This window comes from Notothenia coriiceps, unplaced genomic scaffold (assembly GCF_000735185.1).
Source record: "Notothenia coriiceps isolate Sejong01 unplaced genomic scaffold, NC01 NC01_scaffold00020484, whole genome shotgun sequence".
NCBI lineage: Eukaryota > Metazoa > Chordata > Actinopteri > Perciformes > Nototheniidae > Notothenia > Notothenia coriiceps.
The window spans coordinates 149,994-158,189 of NW_011353185.1; the positions used below are offsets into that span (position 1 = coordinate 149,994).

General features: G+C 41.8%; 1 protein-coding gene across 1 annotated transcript in view; it reads right to left on the reverse strand.

Moving 5' to 3' along the window:
- The window catches only part of LOC104952779 (kinesin-1 heavy chain-like), a 33,087-nt gene that overhangs the window by 18,956 nt on the left and 5,935 nt on the right, over window positions 1-8,196 (reverse strand). The gene's annotated exons all lie outside the window — the stretch shown is intronic.

Genomic DNA, 8,196 nt, shown 5'->3' on the forward strand with positions numbered 1-8,196 from the left:
AACTCAAAGAATACTCCACAACAGGAGACGGGTCACCCTTACATACAGTACGGCGCGCTGCACAAGCCTGCGGGAGAGGGCAGAAGCGGAAGAGCATCCTTATCACTAATCGAGTGCACCGTTGTTATATTTTATCTCAATTTTATTCATCACAGAATTGACTGCGTAAAATAGCCTTGCGAACCAAAATTGCAGTTACATCTACGAAATTTAGTAGTTTGTTAAATGGCCATTACTATGTTTATTTTTTCCATTAACATAAAATAAATCATCTGGAAAAAGACGTACCCCTGCAGTAATCCAACTTACCCATAGGGGTCCCTGCCAGATGATCCACTCCTATTTGGGTGAAAACCACTGAGTCACAAAAAACTAGGTCACAGCTAATATCACAGTTATAGTAACCTAGAAAGAATAAAGATTAAAACACCGGAGTACTTATCTGCCATTAATAGTGTTCGACCGATTATTAGATTATCCCGAAGATACCACGTTCAATCAAAACTCTCAAAAAAATCCAGAACTAGCAAATATACAGATACTATAAAAAGAAACACCTCGTATATTATTCAATGTCCCACTGCAGAGAGTCATTCGGCGCGCGAATTCCAGAGAGGTACACAAAAAGGTTCCCCATTTTCTGATTGGCTGGAGCGCATTTGCAGAACCACTTCGTCGTCAAAATCCGCTCCGACCAACAATATGAGTCACGCGGTTGCCATATATTATTTGTCCTCGGCAAATAATATACATATTAAACAATATCAATATATGGTTTATATAACCCAGAATTATTCGCTTACGAACGCGAGAAGAGAGTAACCATCTGGAAAAACACACCACGACAGGAAACATCGGGTAGCGCAGAATGACGCACAGTGTACAGAGCGTTGCATAGCGATTTACTCGGTCATCTACGCAACTCTACGATTACTATCAGACAGAGGCTCAGCTGGGTACGACTCCACAATACAGCTTCGACCTGGAGCGAGAAGCCCAGGCACCCGAACCTTCCACGGGGACTGAAGCTGGCGGAGACAATGAAAGCAAAATAAAATAAATCAGGCTAGTGACGGTACGCGGTACATGGGCCGCGGTGAAGTTGTTTGCGGCCATGCACAGGTGAAAAGCATCAACACGCCAGCAGAAGAATGAATGAAGTTGATGACGCGTCAGGTAACCGCATTCATGACTGCCTAGAACTAGACAATTATGATGCATAGATCTTTTGGGAACTTCTGGATGAACTAATTTCGATGGAACGTAAAGTAGGCAAAGTACTGGGTGAAAGCGCCTATTGATCCATACATTCAGGCAAGTTTGAGCATAGTTTAGACTTAATTATACCCATAATTGGTATTTGTATCCAGTCAGAGATATGGATCCGGAGAGGTAAGACATTGTTGCTTATTAAACAAAGGTTCCCAGAAATTTGGATGTAATCTCATCAGGTTCTCCAAATACACATCATTTACATTCCGCTCAAATGTTAGCAGGCTCACAAAAACAGGGTTATTAAGCGTCAGAATAGATATTTTCAAGCCAAATGTCCGTACTTATTTACTGCTAATCAAACCCACCATGACCCTGTTCATACTCCCATTGAACCCATAGCTCCAGATCCCTGTCAGCATTACTCAGCAGGAGTGGACCACCTCATGGCTCAGGGTTACTCGAGTGCCGGGTTCCAGCTCTGCATGCCTGCATCGGGCACATTCTGTCAATGGGCCTGTACAGTTTGGGGCGGACAGAGTGCCTTTTACGTGCCATTGCCCGTTCACAAAACAATAGCAAAATGAGCCAACGAGCCGCAGCATGGGTCTTGCCATGTGGCAAGACATGCCCAGTGGAATTGAATTCCCTTCCACAGGAGAGGAGAGAAACAGCTCTTTGACAATCAATTACCCAACCAAGAGCCTTTAATGGGTCACATCAAGAGGACGAAAAAAAACGAGACACTATCGCTAGGATAAATATAGCACAAGAAGAGAAGTGTCACTGTAATGTAACAGGTTGTTCGTATTAGGATTTGGATGCAGGAATGATCATTAACCCTGGACAGAAAATATTAAAGGTCCCCTATTATACTGTTTTTCATCAATATATCATAGTTCTTAGTTATATACAAACATGTCTCTGAAGTGTTTGGCTCGAAATACCAAAGAGATCATGCATTGTAGCATCCCTGTTTCAAACGTGCTCATTCTCTCTCCACGCCCCTCTGCGAGATATTTGGTTAACAATAACACAATGGTGCTCGAGGGGGAGATTCAGGTGATAAGGTGTCGGGGGGGGGGGGTGTTACCTTGGTTGGTTATTGGCTAATGGTTACACAAGCCAATTGTTATGACATCATAAAGTGGCCTAAATCTGTTCAGCTCATTTTAATCTTTTTTCCTGAAACTTTCAGAATCTCTTTACACAGAGGGGAGGGGACACATGTTGATGTATAAAAGACACAAAAAAGTTGATTTTGCATAATAGGTGACCTTTAAGAAATTGTCTTTGTTTCTTGACCCAAATGTAGGCGTGTAGGTGGTAGGCAGTCCAGGGTTCAGTATGTGGTCATGTTTTCAGTGTGACACGCAGACCAGTGGCCAGCTGATGATGCAGTTCATTATTCTAAAGACCCCAAGCATGTGACATGGGCAGTATAGATGACAAGGCAGCCCTCTCACTGACAGAGACAGTTCACAACAATGGCTTTACAGTGGCTCGCCTGCTACTGGAACTTTTCTCTGGAGAGGCATGGGGCTCGGAGAGGGGAGGGCTGGCTGGATTGGCAGGCTCTGGGGTAGTGGGCCGAGTGACCCATGACCCATTCCAACGGCACACAATGTACCTTTATGTCCCTCGCATGTCCGTCCCCAGCATGCACTCGAACACTTGAGTCATGGTATGTGGGCCAATGGGTAGATAGGCTGGAGATTTAAATGTGCCCTTTTAATTATGTGTATCCCAGAAGCCCACTCTCCCATATCTCTTGGCCTCGTCATCACAAGACCCTACGCATTATTAGTCATTCATGTAAAATGACAGACGCCCATTGCAAGTTATGATAATGAGAGCCCAAAGTAGTGTCTAAATACAGCCAAATAACCCAGCATATTACGTTTTTTAAACCAATTATCAGACACGTTTGGTATTCTACCAGAATATTACTAGATAAGCATCGTCTATCAATTGACGGCCTGTCAATAAACTGATTCAGCACCAGTAAGGTCACATACTTTAACAAATGAGCTCGAATTAGAATGCTGATACACGGTCTTGAGTGCTTGGCACAAAACATATAGCCCTGAGTGAATGCCTTTTTTTTTTTACCTAAGCGATTAAATGAAATAAAGTATCGAATTATGGTTATTTTTGTCAGACAAACGTAGTGTTCATTATGAGTTGGGTAAATTATAATGTCTTGCAAACCTTGGCTGTCTGATGCCACTGTATTCCCAAGATATTTAATTATTGCATACCCTGTAACAACACCAACTGCATCTAATTTACATAATATATTCTGCTAGGCCTCATCCAGCAGTAATTTGCTAACTCGCCATATGTTTTTGAGTGAACCAAAATCAGTGTTGTTGCTCTAAGTTTTTCTCCTGTGCCTGAGGCAGAAGAACCGAAAGAGTTGTCCAAACCCCCTGCTGTGCTTTGGGTTCCATCTCTGCTCAGGTAATTCAATTTCCTCATTGTAGATGTGTTGGGAATGCCGACGTCCTCAGTAGGAGGCCCCCCCGCTGTCAGCCTCTCTCACCACAGATGTGATCCTACTGTCTGCTGTCCCCAAAAAACAACCCTCTCTCTCTCCTTCCTCTCTACTCATCACTCCCCTTCTTCAGGCTTCCTCTTTCCTTTCATCCCTGACCTTTCACTACGAACCACCATGCCACCGTTGCTGTGATTCTTATCTGGCATAATCCTACCTGATGTTAAAGGAAATCTTTAGTTTCTTCTTCAAATAGTAATTAATGAAACCTTGATTTTCTACAGATTCTGTGGTGTCTACATCCATCCTGTAGGAAATATGCGTTATCATTCTGTTGATATTTGCTGGTTGAACCTAGGTTGTTTGCTCAGATCATTCTTAATAATTCAACATCTTCCGCCTCAAGAACCCTGCCTTTCATCTCAATTTGTAGCACGCCACTTCCTGTGTCTGTCTGTGTTTGTGGGCTAGTTGTCTTTGTGTGTGTGTTTGTTTACCACAGCCTGCTGGGTTGAGGGTATCATCTGGGAGGAAGTTTCCATTTCCTTTGTGAGTGGCTACCGCCTGTTGAAGTGGTACACACCGCCCCTAGGCACTCTGTTCCACCACAGATTCAATCAGCGTCATAGAGAGTGTGATAGCGACGGGTGGCCTGAATATTTCAGCCTGTCTTTACATGCTAACGCCTGCACACACACACTCTTAAATCTCTTGCTCCCTATAGCACGTCACCGAGGGTTAAAGGGTTACGTTGGAGTGTGGCAGCAGAGGAGGAAAGAGTGAGAGATGTGTGGAAATATGCCACTTGAACCTCCGGGGTAGCAGGGTGGCGCTTATCTGGGTCACATTCTGGAAAGGAGGATCATTAAACTTGGAGCATTTGAAATCAACACACACTAATGCACATGCATGGTTCAGACAGAATCACACAGCTAGATACAGAGTGTGCTTGCCGTCCTTTTTCTTTTCTTTTGTCGCTGTACATAAAGCTCAAATGGCATTGCGAGATAAAAGCACTTGATTTTCAATTAACCTGATTCACCGGGGTTGATTCCCGATGCGCCAACACAGGCGTGCTCTGTGACTCCAAGGCGCTCCCACTCTCTGCTTACCAGTAATGAGTCATCATCTGTTCTAGCACATGCAGACACACTCGTCTTTGTCTCTGCCATGGGCATCTCTGAAGAAATACAAGAGAAACTAACTTAGAGAAACTAGATTGTATTGTAAAGTTTGGTTTTCTGGTACACATTTTAACAATATAAACCATATATTTTTAGTTCACAGGGTGACTCACCCATAATTGTCTAATGTATCACTTCATCATTTGCAAGCTCTTGTTAGCATCCTCAAGCTATTATTAGTGATTCATCATTTATTTGAAGTCTAGGTGCACTGAAGCATCTGTACCAGAGTAATAAGCCTACTGGTTTTTATATCATTGGAAATACATACTACATATAGAAGTATGTCTGGGGATCCAAGCATTTGACTTGGTGTTAAATCCCACAAACACATATTTGTTTACAGAATTGGCAGAGCTGACACTGCATGAAGAACGCTTCTATTCAGTGAAACAAATCAGTGCTTTACTCGGACAATATGTTGACCCTTGACTAAAGAAAGACATTGCCGCTGTCATCTTTAAATAGGAGCATTTTGTTTCTCTATCTTAAAGCAGCTCAAAGTGGTTCAAAAGGGAACTTTTTACTTTCATACCGCACAGCAAATGTTGTGAGATTCCCCCAAAGTAAGCACATTCAATGTACTTCTGCTTACTCTCCTGACCTACCGCGAAATGACAACATTTTCAAAGAAATGTCATGTCATAGTGTACTTGCCAGCTCATAGAGTCCTATTGTTTACCTGGAAATGTTAGCTAAGCCATATTTGAACCATTATACACAGGCTTTAATGCTAAATTATGCTAAATAACGCCATTTATGCTAATTGTGAAAATTGCCCAACATATGGAAGTTAGCATCCGGCAGTTTCTATCGGGGACCCTTGCTATACATTTCTAACATAAACTTTGGGTTACTTTTTTCGGGTTTTTGAAGTGCAGGTTGTAGACTGTCACTTAGGACTTGTGAGATGCATATTAACACTTTTCTTGTCATTGTATTTGTAAATGCAATTAAAAAATAATTTCCTTTTTTTCCTTCACGTACAAAATGAATCCCAATAAGTTCATACTTGTTAAAAACTGTTGACAAAAAAACAATCCGTGAGTATAGGAATGCATATAAAGAAATTATGGCATTTAATGCAATGTCAATATTTGACAAATATTTTATACATAATTATGTTGGTACATAAATAATACTGATGTTCAATATAAAGGCCTTACAACCTGTTATCCTGCGCTGTGTTTACATGTGTGTGTGTATCTGTTTCAGTAGTGTCTGTGCGTCAGACACACAACCTCAATGAGATCTCCTCATCACAAAAAAATGGTGACGTTCCCATGGCAGATAACTCCTCCCTCCAATCTGCCACACGGCTAACGAGGTAGATAATGGCACTAATCTGTCATCATCCTCATATATTTTGGCTGACCTCTCTCTGTTGACAGACTGGGAGGAAGCAGTGAAAGAGACGTCTGGATCAGCTGTGATCACTTTGGTTTCACACACAGCTGGTGGCAGATTTACCACAACTCCAAAATCTAATCTCGATAAGCTTCTCCCAACACTCAACAAAGGAGGGAAAACACAGTGGGGTTTTGGGCAATTTGATGATTGCAGATGTGTGGGTGTTATTTGCTGTGTACAATTGGGTTTCAAATGGCTTTTCTTGATCTGTTTTTGTGTTGCGCTGACATCACTGGGATTAGACCCTCAGGGTTGTTTTTGGCTTACTTTCTCGGAAATGTTTTGAGTGCAGCGTCTGTCGATGTGACTGGAGCGTGTGAACCACAGACTTTATGACCTCTGGATCGTGACCCCTGACCTTTTATGGCCTATTCGATGAAAGTTGAGCATGGCCACCCGTCAAGCAATCCACTCTTTCTTTCACTTTCTTTCTCTCAACTCCTTCATCTGCTCTTTCTTTTCTTTTCTCCATCTCTCTTTCTCTCTCCATGTGATAGTCTCAGGTCATTCAGCTAATGAGTGCTCCTATTTAAGGCGAGCCCTAAATAGATGTTAAGATCCTTTAATCGGCCGCCGAGGCCTGTCCTGTCCTGTATGACGACAGTCTGTGTGCAGTCAGGCTCTTACTGTAGCCACCACCTGCCACGTACACATACCTGCTCGGGACACCCTAGCCCCGACTGGACTCCCCTCTCGTTTTTGGACCATGTTTTCATACCTGAGGAGCCCAAACTACATTGTGAGTAGCTGTCATTGTGCGCGGTCAAAAAGCAGACATGTTGAATGTGGTTTTATTGAGGCTTAGGCTACTTGGCCGAGGAAAAAGTAGAGCAGGTGTCAGTGAGTCTCTGACAGTGTGATTAAACCATGTGGCTTCCATGTGATTTGGTGGTGTTAGTTAGCTGAGAACATTTATAACAAGGGGGGGAAAGGCAGTTGACACAATGTAATTATAGACTCTCTAGGGACAAGGACATTTTTACAGAAAAAACAAATGTTCAGACTCGGAGGTTAATTAGGTTATGACACATTTGTACAACCTTTTATAAAGCTCTTCTTTTAATAGACTTTTGGCTTACATAATACATCATTGAAGGTAAAAGGAATGCTATACAGTATACACCATCAGCTCTGGCAGGCAGTGAGAAATGAAAACAAATATTATAGAGCCTGAGAAACAGTAATTAACAAACAGTGAAAGTGGGAGTGGTCTTATCTTAAATTGTGCATTTCAGAACAAAAAAAACTTGATCATAGAAAATTAATCTGAAACCATTTTTGGTAAAAAATTAACATTTTGGTTCCCACTCATACATTGGAATGATTTGCTGCATTTCTGTTTTACATTGTTGTAATCTGAATGTCTTACTGTTGGTTAAACAATAAGCAATTTTGAAGACGTCACTGCGGGTTATGAGGATTGGGATTTTTTTTAACACCTTTTTAAAAATTGTTTTACATAAATATGGTATTCTTACTATTCGAGGCAAGAGAGAGATGTACTTCTTCGATTCTTGAATATGTAGCTCACAGTACTTGGCACAAAAACAAATTCTTGTTGTTTATGTTTACATACACCCGTTGTCATTCTGGTTTGATTTCCACCATACTTCACAATGAATGAGCCCAGAAACCCTTCTAAAGAACAATAGTATCATTATCTCCACCTCTACCAGCTTTATTAAATAAGCAAAGCATTCTATGGATAGCCATTGGGTGTAGGACTTATTTTGCGTTTTATGCTCAAGTACGTATTGTTACTCACACAGCTCCTTTACTTAATGTTAGGGGTGCACCGAATGGGAAATTCTTGGCCGAAACCGATACCGAAAATAGGAAACAGTTGGCCGAAAACCGAATGCCGAAAGGCCGAAAATGATTAATAGAAATATA